Source organism: Somniosus microcephalus, chromosome 10, assembly GCF_052327205.1.
Source record: "Somniosus microcephalus isolate GS21.2 chromosome 10, FLI_Smic_1.0, whole genome shotgun sequence".
Lineage (NCBI taxonomy): Eukaryota > Metazoa > Chordata > Chondrichthyes > Squaliformes > Somniosidae > Somniosus > Somniosus microcephalus.
The window spans coordinates 133,410,192-133,423,794 of NC_140996.1; positions in this window are offsets into that span (position 1 = coordinate 133,410,192).

Below are 13,603 nucleotides of genomic sequence, written 5' to 3' on the forward strand. Positions count from 1 at the left end.
GAAATAATTATGCATGCAATAGTTGAATTGATAGTAACGAAGAAAGCATTCAAACAGAGGGCTCAATAAAGACAATTAGTTGACATCAGCAGAGAATATCAAAGAAGAAACCAAAGCCAAAAGGGTATAAAAATAAGACCTTTTTAACAGAACGTCTTAATTCACTGAACGGGTAGGGCGTTTCTCAACTTTCCAGAGGCATCTCTGTAAGTTTTTATCTATGAGTCTCGGGTAAACCAAAGTATTGATTTTTGGTGGATGTTCTGGATGTAGATATAAGAAATAAGAAATCTAATGATGTTCTGGATTTAGAAATAAGTAAGAAATAAGAAATATAATGAAGTAAAGATTTGAGATTAAGGATCTCTGAGAAATAAGAAATGTAAGCTAATTGTACTTTGAATTGTTAATGTTGCGACTGAGTCAACAGATGTTAACTGAATGCCGGCTCTTAAATAAAACTATATGGGGGAGAAATTCTGTTGGTTGCGCCACCCATTAGCGCCTAAAGAGGCCGAGAAGTGTGGCGGTAACCAACTAGCGCCCGGGCGCAGCGAACCCTGCGCCTCTTCCCATATTGAGCGGACATATAGCGCCGGCGCAGGCAGATCATGATGTCATTTCAGTGTGCAACGCCTTTTGGGCGACATGGACCGGAAATTGAGTGGCGCCCCCCTCCGTTCCGCCTGGCACTAATAAGGACAGCTTACCTGGAACGTTCCCCAGTCACTGTCGGGCTGGGGGGGTGTTCTTTAAAGGGGACTGCTGTGGTATAAAAGCGGCAGCCATTTTTGGAGCACAACTTCTTCGAGAGTTACAGAGAGTTGCTGAGCTGCACACTGAGAGCCATTTCACCACTGAGCCAGCGCTGGCAGAAGAACTTCAGCCTTCTGACCATCACCTTGCTGTTGGTGAGCATTTCAAATGGGGAAACTTTCTGTGCGCACTTATTATGGGGGCTGCATTGGAGGGAAACGTCCTGCTGCTGAATCATCTGGAAAGGGCACAGAGACGCAGGGAGAGAGGGGCAGGCATGGCCAGACGGAGGAGGGCCAACAGACGTCGCCACATCAGACCTTACGCTGCCAGGGTTTTCTGACAGCAGTTTTCCTACATGAACATATCGGAGGAGCAGTGTATCAGAAGGCTGCACTTTAGAAAGGAGGTGGTGACTGAACTGTGCCACCTGCTTCAGCCAGCTCTGCAGCCTCAGATAAGGTGCAGGACATCTCTGTCGGTGGCTGTGAAGATGACTGTTGCCCTAAACTTCTACACAAGCGGCTCCTTTCAGGCTGCAACTGGGGACATAACCAACATCTCGCAGTTTGCAGTGCATTGCTGCATCCGTCAAGTGACTGATGCCCTGTTTAAAAGGAGATGGCAGTACATCTCCTTCCCAATGACCCCGGACAAGCAGCGGGAGCGCGCAGAGGGCTTCGCAGCAATAGCGGACTTCCCCATGGTGCAGGGTGCCATTGACTGCACGCACGTGGCTTTGCGGGCGCCTGTATTGAATCCGGAGGAGTTCCGCAACTGCAAGGGGTTCCATTCCTTGAATGTCCAGCTGGTCTGTGACCACCGACAGCTGATCCTCGCAGTGAATGCGCAGTTCCCAGGCAGCAGCCACGACGCCTTCATCCTGCACCAGACTTCTGTTGCAGACCTTTTCGAGGCCCCGGCTCACCCAGGAGGCTGGCTTCTCGGGGACAAGGGCTATCCTCTGTGCCCGTGGCTGATGACCCCGCTCCGTTCGCCCAGCACCCCTGCTGAAGAACGCTACAATGCGAGCCATCAGGCGACGAGGAACATTGTGGAGCACACAATCGGCGTGCTGAAGCAACGGTTCCGCTGTCTGGACCATTCCGGAGGAGCCCTGCAGTACTCGCCTGAGCGAGTCTCCCACTTCGTGGTTGTATGTTGCATGCTGCATAACCTCGCTATCCTACTTACCCAGCCAATGCCACCAGACATTGAAGCACCAGCAGAGGAGGAGGAGGAGGAGGAGGAGGACCAAGATGGGAGGGAGGCACAAACTGGAAGGGCCGTCTGTCAGAGGCTGATCAGAAGCCGCTTCTAGGCCCCTCTCACGGAATGCTTGCTGCCATTCCAAGAACAGGAATGGAACCGTTCTGGTACCCCAAAGCCTGTGAAGGGCAAAATGCATGTAAATAGCAGACATGGCCATTGTAAATAAAGAAAGTTGTTTATTGAACAAAATGTGCTTCCTTCCAACAAGACAAAGCAATGGCAACAGAAAGCAAAACTAACACACTGACACATAAGTGGCTCGCACACCCGGGAGACTGTCCAAAACATAACTAACATTCAGACCAGCATCCTCGGCCTTGATTTCTACAAATTAAACATTTCAGCAGCACCTTCTACTCTTTCCCCCTTGATGGTGATCTGCTTCTCTTGTGAGATTGGCCCCTTCCCTCCCTGCAGCTCCTCTGTAATGGGACCCCAGTGGCTGCAGCAAGGCTGGGGGAGGCCTGCTGACTGTCCGAAAGCGCAGATGCCCCTGAGGGACGGCCTGGACGACCTCTGGGCCTGGAGGGCCCGGCTGCTGACTGCTCCAACTGTGCATGGGTGGAAGCAATCTGTCCTGCAGGTGGTGGCAGCTGCAGTGGAGACGTGCCAGCGGTGGCATCAGGAATGCTGTCATCCTGAAAGCGGACACCAGCTCCCTGGTCGGCCGACACACTGGCACTCTGACGGGGCAGCACCACAGCATGCGCAGCAATCGGATGGTCCACAGATTGCTGGCCTGCTGTGGTGCTGCAAGGGCCCCGGGTAATCCTGCCTGATCCAGCGAGGGTGGCAGCAGTCAGTGGTCGCGTGGCCTCAATCTGTGTCTGCATGAGACCAGCGAGTGACTGCATGGCAGCACTCAGCAGTTGCGTGGCAGGTGCCAGTGCGTCAGTGAAGCCCTGGACAGTCCTTTCCAGTGCTGTCCCGAGGCCCTGGACAGTCCTTTCCAGTGCTGTCCCAAAGTCCTGCGCACTCCTTGCCTGTGCTGTCCCGAAGTCCTGCGCACTCCTTGCCTGTGCTGCGCCGAAGTCTTGGACACTCCTTGCCAGTGTCTCGATGGATTCAGGCATCCTTGCCACTGCAACCATGAGCTCAGTGTGCCTCAGCCCAGCCTGGGCACTCATTTCTGCGAGGGCACGCACTTCTTCTGCGCTCTGTGCAGCAGCACTTGCGGCCCGACTCACCCTCCGGGGAGACGGCCCCCGAGCTTCCATACCCCCCTCGCGTTGCTGCAGCCCGCTGGTTCCTGGAGCTGGTTCCTCCTCAGAGCATTCCCCCCCGCTCCCCTCCAGGGAAGTAGTCTCCCCAGTCTGCAGATGGGCTGGCTCACCTGAAGGTGGTAGGGATGGTCCGGATTCCTCCTGCTCGTCGCCTCCAGAGTCAGTGGTAGTGGCAGCTTGAGGGCTCGGCTCCCGAGCTGGTGATGCAGCATCTGAAAGCAGGGAGGATGAAGAGTGGCTTTAGCGAAAGGACAGGGTGACAGCAAGGGATGCATGAGTGCTGCAATGCACTGACTTGGGTCCAAAGTGAAAAAGCATTCTGGTGGGGGGAACAAGTGGAAGGAGAGAGTTCATAAAGGTGATGACCTTACCATTGCTGTGCACAATGGGGTCGACAGCTCCAGAGGTGACAGGACCACTCATCCAGCTTCCAACAATCTGGTGGACTTGCTCCTCGAGGTCTGTGAGGGTCTGCAGGTGAGGCCGGTCTCCTCCGGTATGAAGCTGCTCCCTATGGTTCCTGGTCAGCTTGGCCTGCAGGAGAAAGGATGGGAAGTGATGAAACATGCTGCCCTGAGCTGACATTACATGCCCCCCATGGTAGAATAGCCCTTACATTATGCACTGAGCTGAATGTGCACGTGTGTTTCCAGAAAGGGCCATGGGTGCTGGCTGGCAGATGGCCATTGGGGCTTCACGTACCCTCTGGCCATAAAGTCAGGTGCAGATGGAGGGATGAAGATGATTGTGAAAAAGGCACTCACCCTAACGACCCGAGTGAGGTCGTTGAACTTCTTACTGCATTGCACAGGAGTCCTGGGCACCATGCTGCTGGAGGTGACTCTTTGGGAAACCTCCCTCCAAGCTCTGCGGTATTCGGTCTGATTAGGCCTCCTGCCATTCTCCGGGTACAGCACAGATCGTCGGCGCTCCACCACACCAACCAGAGCATCCAATGCCCCATCGCTAAAGCGCTCCGCTCTCTGCCTGACCCTCTCCATGTCTTGGAAGTTTTGAACGCCACAGGTAGGTCACCGCCGATTTTGAGGCCTACAAGGCGCAGAATGTGGCTGCTGATGTTAATTGACCCGCCCCTTTAAGAGCTGGCCGGCGCCAGCGTGTCTCAGGGAAATCGATTATTGACAGCACCTGCGCTGCGCCCGGCCGCCAAGAAATTGAGTAGCGCCGCCGGGTTAGCGCCTTAAGAGTACCGTGCAGCACCTGATTTAGCGCCGCAATCACCTTCAGGGGCGCTGCAACCCAATATCGCTCGAGGTGGCGATAAATTGCGCTTGGCGCTAAACTTTGCGTGCCGCCAATACTAGCGCCCCAAACGGGGCGATACCAAATTTCTCCCCCACTATATTTCTAGAATTGTCTCAAAGAGTGAATCTGTATAGACTTGTGAACCCACAAATTCCGTACACTCTTTTGTAAGGAGTGGCAGAAATCTGCGGGGTATTCCGGACCTTATAATATCCGGAGGGTTACAGTCTAGGTCAACTTATTAAAAGTACTATCCAGAGGACAGTAACATTTTTAGTCGTTCCTTTCCTTTAGGGAGAGATAGCCTGAACCTTTAGACCCATTTAAGCATCTTATGGAATTCAGTTATCTCTAACTTAAGTTGAAGGTGAACGTCTGGGGAATACGCCTGATCTGGAATAGCCCAAAAGGGCTAGGACTGTAATTATCCCTTCAAGCTGGAGTGCTGAACTACAAAATAGCAGCACTGGCTTCAAATCAGCGTTGTACGCTGATTGACATTGTGATCTGCCTACTCTGCTTACTTCCGGCGGGTGTTCACTGTGCACTTTCTATCGCCCTCACCAGTATGGCCGCAAGTGTACGCACACAGAGCAGACACCATTTTGGACCTCTAGTGCCCAAATAATGGGTGCTACTGATCCAAACTTAGCTCCCGGAATCTCTGCCAGGTATGATTGTGTTGCAGGTGCCACAAGTGAGATAACTCATCCTGCAGAAATCCTACTTAGGTGGGAGATTTCCTTTGTGTGCTAAAATTACACATAGTGCACTGGGGATATCTTTCCTCTTGCCTTGAAATGTAAAAATGGATCATTGACATGAGCAGGTCGGTCTCTAGAATTCTGACCTGCTTAAAAATCAACATTTGCTACTCCCAATGATTTAGAGAATTTCTCCAGTGAATTCGCTGAGCCATACATGTACAGGCCAGGAATGTTCCCTACTTCGTCCCTAGTTGTGTGTTAATAACTAATCACAGCTAATGCACCAATAGAGGTACTATAATAGGCCACATTGTCCCTGTGTTAGGGAGTGAAAAATCAGAAAAGTTTCCCACACTTGATCGCTGTGAGATGACCCTACTGGAAGAGTGTCTGTGTGTGTGTGTCTGTTTGCATGTGTACTTATGTGTGTGTTTGTACACGCACGCACATGGATGAAGGGTAAAGACAGGATTGGGCTCAGCTATGATGACCCCATAGTCAAATAACCAACTGGCGCTCACTGTTAAGGCTCACATATAAATAAGATGACAATAAGGTGAGACACTGGAGAGCAAGTGTCATCATTAGAATCCGATTCCAGTATGGAGTCACACCTTCAAGACGAGAGGAGAGAAATTTATAGAGGAAAATTGGCAATAAAAACAGCATTTTGAGTCAATGTACAGCCAACTTTTCTAATGTAGATCCCTTCACTAAAATGAACAGTGGGGCTGAGAGGCTGAGGGAAAAGGTAAGTAAACTGTATTGTGGTTTAAAAAAGATATGAGGGCAATTTTATCCCAGAGTTGTAATTGGTCATTCATCTCATTTGTTGTTTGTGAGCCCTTGCAAATTGGCTACTGTGTTTGTCTACATATCAACATTGATGTACAGAACTGGAAATTTAAAAAAAAATCAGCTGCAGTGATGCCGTCATTGTGGTGTATGTAACCTGTTCCACCTTAAGAGAACTACCTTAAGAGATGTACTACTTTCTCTTGGCTGCTGTATACTGTAATACCGGTGGTGACCACACCGGTATATAAACGTTGTGTAGTGATTTGCTGGGCAGTTCAGCCCTGACCTCCGAATAGTAAAGACCTGTTAAAGTTATTCTTGTTGTCTGTGTCCAGTGATTTATAATAAGCATAACTGGGACACACAGACTCAACAGTGGCGACGAGTCCGATCTTACCCTGCGGCAGTTTTACATCCAAGGCAGCTTCGTCCTCAGAACGGGCGTCGAGAAGAGGCACCCGCCCTTATCATCCTGCTGAGCACCACATCGCACGGGAGGCATCGAGAACCCGGGTTAAAAAGAAAAATTCTGACCACGAAGCCCTCCATCAGCGACAGGCAGTGATCATCCCTTCTACCACGGTGGTGGGTAAGCCGATCAGCGACACGAGCAGAAAGTCGGCCGCGTTGGCTGTGGAGTAGGGGAGGGAAAACGGAGGAAAAAGGGCGGAGAACTCGACCGCGGCTGGTGAAAAGGGCCGGGCTGCAATCGGGGCCGAGAGGCGCAGCGACTGGGGCAGCGTTAAGGCCACGAGAACCGCGGAGAACTCAACCGCAGCCGGTGTAAAGGACCGGCCTGCAAGCGGGGCTGAGAGGTGCAACAGCAGGGGAAGCGTGAATGCCCACGGGAACCGCGGGGGAGCAAAAAGCAGCGTCGGGGAATTGAGAACCGCTGGGGAGGCGAGAACGGCAGCAGCACGGCAATCGCCATTGCAGCCAGCGGGGGAAGAAGGCAAACGTGGGAAGCCGCCATTGTAGTCGGCGGGGGAAGAAGACGAGCATGGGAAAAACCACCAAGCGCGGGAAGCCGCCATTTTAGTAGGCGGGGGAAGAAGACAAGCGCGGGAAGCCGCCATTTTGGGAAAAAGAAAATTTAAAGAAACTTGCAAGGATGCCTAAACATGGTAACATCAATGCTTTTGATAGCGATGTCGAAGATTGGGCCACGTATGTAGAACGCATGGAAGTTTATTGTAAAGCAAATGAGGTACCAGATGATAAGAAAGCACTAACCTTATTAAACTCAATGGGTGCGAAGACGTACGGGCTATTGAAGCACCTTGTATCACCAGATAAACCGGCAGATCAGACTTTCGCGAATATTGTTACTGTCCTGAAAAATCATTTAAACCCCACGCCGCTGCTGATAGCGGAACGATTTAAATTTTACAGAAGAACGCAGCTGAAAGAAGAAAGCAACGCTGAATTCTTAATTGAACTGCGTAAGCTATCAAAGTACTGTCAGTTTGGAACAGGACTAGCAGATGCGCTGAGAGATAAATTTGTGTGTGGATTGTTAAAAGAAGGAACACAAAAGCGACTGCTAGAGGAGAATGATCTTACGCTTGATAAAGCTGTCACTATTGCAGCATCGCACGAAGCCGCAGCGAGAGGCACTGCAGAAATGCAGCTAAGGTCATCGGAACTCAGCACCAATCAAATGGCCTTGGGTGCAGTAAAGTGTTATCGTTGTGGAAAGACAACGCACGATCAGAACCAGTGCTGGTTCAAAAATCAGGAATGCAGAAAATGTGGCAGGCTTGGTCACATAGCTAAAGTATGCCGGTCAGGAAAGAAGACCAGCAACAAAAAGTCACCGCAGGAAAAGTGCAGAAAGGTTCACAAGGTGACAGAGAACAGTTCGGATGAGCAGAAGAAGTCAGATTCAGACTCCAGCAGTAAGGAACTGGGTTGTCTAAGAGTACACAATATGGGTAATGAAGCAGACCTCCAAACTATCTGGGTCACACTTAAGATAGCAGGAGTCCGTGAAGATGGAATTGGACACTGGATCGGCATTAACGGTCATGAATAAGCAAGATTACAAAAGGTTATTCCCACATATTCCCCTACGGGATACGGAGATTGTATTGAAAACATACACGGGGCAAAGAGTATACCCCATCGGAAAGATAAAGGTAAAGGTGGTCCACAAGGGCAAAGAAAGCCGAGGAATGGACTTATATGTGCTACCTGAGGGAGGTCCACCACTACTGGGACGGGAGTGGATCAGAAGAATAAATATGGACTGGCATTCCTTAAAAGCACTAATGGTAGATTCCGGTAAAAAAGATGTCAAACCTAAACGATTGTCCAGAATATTGGACGATGCTAAAGAGGTGTTCCAACAGGGACTGGGAACACTGAGAGGAATTACGGCAAACATCAAGGTTGAAGAACATGCAAACCCGGAATTTTCAAAGCCAGACCAATACCTTATGCGATACGACCTGCTGTGGAAGCTGAGCTGGAAGGGCTAGAACATTCAGGAGTACTGTCTAAGGTGGACTGGAGTGAGTGGGCCACGCCCATTGTTCCCGTCATGAAGCGTTCATCGAGCAACAAGCTGGGGGAACCGGGGAAGGTTCGCATCTGTGGAGATTTCAAGATCACTGTTAATCCGGTGCTTCACACTGTGCAATATCCGCTTCCGCGGATTGAGGATATCTTCGCTTCGTTGTCTGGCGGGAAACACTTCACCAAGATAGACCTGGCGCAGGTGTACTTACAGATGGAAGTTGAGGAAGAGTCACGCCAGTATCTCACGATCAACACGCATAGAGGCTTGTATCGGTATAATAGACTGGTTTTTGGAGTGGCATCGGCTCCAGCAATTTGGCAGAGGGCCATGGAGCAGGTATTACAGGGAATTCCAGGCACACAATGTTACCTGGACGATATTCTGATTACAGAAGATGATGATGAGGAACACCTTGCAAATTTGGAACTGGTGCTCACCAGATTGAAAGAATATGGACTTCGAGTTAATCGCCAGAAATGTGAGTTCTTTCAGAAGCGGATCTCGTACTGTGGTCATGTCATTGACCAGGAGGGGCTTCATAAGTCTCCTGACAAGATCGAAGCTGTTGTGAAGGCTCCCGCTCCGGATAATGTATCCCAGTTGAGGTCGTTCCTAGGGTTGATTAACTATTACCATAAGTTTCTGCCAAATTTATCCACGGTGCTGCACCCGCTGAACGCTCTTTTGCAGAAGGGAGTACCATGGAAGTGGAGCGAGGACTGTAAGAGGGCCTTTCGCAAAAGCAAGGCATTGATCACCTCAGAGGAAGTGTTGGCTCACTTCAACCCAATGCTGCCTATTCGTTTGGCTTGTGATGCTTCTCCATATGGTATTGGGGCAGTGCTCTCACACAAGTTGCCAAATGGCTTGGAGAGGCCAGTCGCGTTCGCATCCAGATCATTGACCTCCGCTGAGCGCAACTATGCTCAGATAGATAGGGAGGCTCTCAGCCTTGTGTGGGAAGTAAAGAAGTTTAATCATTACCTGCAGGGCCAAAAGTTTACGCTACTGACAGACCACCAGCCGTTGGTATCCATTTTTAACACTAAGAAGGGTGTTTCGGTGATGACAGCACAGAGGCTCCAGAGATGGTCTCTTTTCCTAGGGGCACATCAATATCAGATCGAATTCAAAGGTACAAAGCAGCATGGTAATGCTGATGGGCTGTCGCACCTGCCACTACCTACAGCGGAGGAGGCACTGACGGTTGACCCTGTTGAGTTATTTCACTCGACCATCATCGAATGTTTACCAGTCACCAATGCAAGTATTGAAAGAGAAACCAGGAACGACCCGACACTGTCCCGGGTCTACGAATTGACAGTGAAGGGATGGCCAGCACATGGTGATCCACTGTTACCGGCATTCTCAGCAAGACGAGAACTGCTGTCCGTCTGTCAAGGAACATTGATGTATGGAACAAGGGTGATTATTCCTCCTAAGTTAAGAGAGAGAGTTCTAAAGGAACTGCATGAAGGTCATCTGGGGGGAGTCAAGATGAAAAGCCTTGCTAGGGCTTATGTGTGGTGGCCGGGTATCGACCAACAGATAGAGGATCTGACGAAAAGTTGCTCAGGGTGCCAAAAAGTTCAAAATGCACCTCCGATTGCACCGCTACATCCATGGGAATGGCCTTCAACCCCATGGCAACGTGTACATATTGACTTTGCTGGTCCATTCATGGACTCCATGTTTTTAATTGCGGTGGACGCACATTCTAAATGGCCAGAAGTGATTAAGATGACTACCACTACCTCGGAAAAGACGATCGCGGTGCTAAGAACGATATTTGCAAGAAATGGATTGCCAGAACAAATATGTTCAGACAACGGACCGCAGTTCATGTCAGAAGAATTCCAGAAATTCATGAAGAAGAATAGGGTGAAACATTATACCTCTGCCCCATATCATCTGGCTACAAACGGGTTGGCCGAGAGATTTGTACAAACGTTCAAAAAAGCAATAAAGGCCATGAGCGAAGATCAGATTCCACTACAACACAAGGTGGACAATTTCCTACTGGCATATTGAAACGCCACTCATGCAGTGACAAACCAAAGTCCTGCCATGATGTTCTATAACAGGTGGTTGCGGTCCAGGTTGGGCTTGTTAAAACCAAATGTGCGGAGGGAAGTTGAAAACAAACAATTCCAGCATATAAATAACAAGACCACTCGGAGTTTCGAAATTGGACAACCAGTGTTAGCCCGGGACTATAAAAATGAGAAATGGCAATCTGGATCAATTCGGGCCAGACAAGGACCCCTGATGTACACGGTAGATATTGGTGAAAATGTAATACGACGTCATGCTGACCAACTGGTAGAATCGAGAACAAGGGTCGAACCCATGGTTACGGCAGAGACAACCGTGGAAGAAGTTAGTGAACCTGAAGCATCTACCTCAGAAGTGAATGTACCTGATGATGATGTCCAATCCATAAGAGATCAACTGGATGAGTCACCCCAGCAACGAGAATCAGAGACCCCTGAAAGGCGTTATCCAACTCGGATCAGGAGGCCTCCTCAGAGACTGAATCTTTGAACTGTTTTGCATGAAGTTGTATGTCTATATATATAAAAGAGCTCTTCTGTCTGTCTGTCCCGATGTCTGTCCCGATGTCTGTCTGTCTGTCCGTCCGTTCTCTATACGTTTGAAAGTTACAGAGCGTACCGACGCGCGCGTTGCCTCAAAAGAAAGCTTGCGATTCCGGACCGGTCATAGGTGTATTTACGTTTCGGCCGGACAAAAATCCCGCCTGCGGTATCCCAAAAACGTTCAGCGTTCCGCTCATTAGCATCTCATTAGCGACCGTGTGACGTCAAGGTCCACCAATCGGACGGCGAGTTCCTTCCTACAGTTGAGTGTCGAGTGACTTGACGATTGACCAATCCTACGCTTCGGTGACCTGACCGGTCGACCAATCGGTGCGTGTGTGGGCGGGCCTTATCCTTCTGAACCGAGGTGAGTGGCCGCCATCTTGATTTTTCACAATTTTTTCCCCCACACTTTCTGTGTGTTAGGGAACTAAGGTAAATATTTTAATGATGTGTTAGGGAATTAAATAACAATTTAATAGGGGGGGGGGAGAGCCTCGGGAAATCGCGGGGGGGGGGAGAGCCTCGGGAAATCGCGGGGGGGGAGAGCCTCGGGAAATCGCGGGGGGGGGAGAGCATCGGGAAATCGCGGGGGGGGAGAGCCTCGGGAAATCGCGGGGGGGGAGAGCCTCGGGAAATCGCGGGGGGGGAGAGCCTCGGGAAATCGCGGGGGGGGAAGAGCCTCGGGAAATCGCGGGGGGGGCGAGCCTCAGGAAATCGCGGGGCGCTCGCGCCGCCCGCACTGACCGCGCATGCGCCGCCCGCCCGCCCACAGCGGCCGTCCATCAGCCGCGCGATACGCGGGGGACCTCAGCTCCAGACCTCAGGTGCTAGGCAGGGGGAGGGGCCGGAGAGAGGGACAGAGGGGAGTGGGGGAGCGGGGGAGGCGAGAGGAGGGAGGGAGAGGAGGGGAGGGAGAGGAGGGGAGGGGAGGGAGGGAGGGGAGGGGAGGAGAGGGACAGAGGGGAGTGGGGGAGCAGGGGAGGCGAGGGGAGGGGGGGGAGGTTGAGGAGGAGGAGGAGGGGAGGGGAGGGTGGGCGGGGAGGGGAGGGGAGGGGAGGGAGGGAGGGTGGAGGGGAGGGGGAGGGGAGGGAGGGAGAGGGATAGGGACGAGGGAGAGGGATGAGGACATGACAGGGGAGAGGGAGAGGACATGACAGGGTGAGAGGGGGGGACACACAGGGCAGGGAGAACCAAGCGCCCCAAAATTGCCCACTGACCGCGCATAGCGCCGCCCCCGCACCGCCCCAGAGCGGCCATCCATCAGCTGCGCCAATACGCGGGGGGACCTCAGCTCCGGACCTCAAGGCGCTAGGCAGGGGGAGGGGCCGGGAGAGGGAGGGGACGAGGGAGAGGTGGACAGTGGAGGGGGGGTTGGGGGTGGTGGGGAGGGGCGGGAGGGAGGGAGGGAGACAGGGGAGGGGAGGGAGAGGAGGGGGAGGGTGGAGGGGAGGGATAGGACAGGGTGGGAGGGACATGACAGGGAGAGGTGGGGACACACAGGGGCAGTGGAGACCAAGCGCCCCAAAATTGCCCTCCGCGCCCCAAAAATTGCCCTCGCAATGCGGGGCTCCCCAGCTAGTCTATATATATAAAGCGGCTCTTCTGTCTGTCTGTCCCGATGTCTGTCCCGATGTCTGTCTGTCCGTCCGTGTTCTATACGTTTTGAAAGTTACAGAGCTTACCGACGCGCGCGTCACCTCAAAAGAAAGCTTGCGATTCCGGACCGGTCATAGGCGTATTTACGTTTCGGGCTGGACAAAAACCGCGCCCGCGTATCTGAAAAACATTCAGCGTTCCCGCTCATTAGCATCTCATTAGCGACCGTGTGACGTCGCGGTCGACCAATCGTACGGCGGGTTCCTGGCGCGTGCCGTCTACAGTTGAGTGTCGAGTGACTCTACGATTGACCAATCCTACGCTTCGGTGACCTGATCGGGTCGACCAATCGGTGCGTGTGTGGGCGCGGCCTTATCCTTCTGAACCGAGGGGAGTGGCCGCCATCTTGATTTTTCACGATTTTTTCCCCCACACTTTCTGTGTGTTAGGGAACTAAGGTAAATATTTGAATTATGTGTTAGGGAATTAATTAACAATTTATTTGAGTTTAATATTGTGCTTAGCAACCCCCCCCCTCCTCCTCACCCTTGCACAGGGGGGACTCGGGGCTGCTGTCCAGGCCCGCTGCAGGCAGGCCTGAAGCTCAAAAAATTACTCTCTCTCTCTCCTCCTCTCCCTCTTCCCTCACTCTCCTTCTCCTCTTCCCTCTCTCTCTCCACTTCCCCCTCTCAGGTTTGACGGTGTCGGGGCCGGAGCGGGCGGGCCGCCCGAAGTGAGCCGCTCGCTAACGGCTGCCAGCCCGCGGGGTTTCCCTGCCTACTCCCCGCGGGGCCGCCTCGGCGCCGCTGGCACTGGTACCGCGCATGCGCGCCGCCCCGCCCGCGAGAGCCCCGCTCTGGCTTT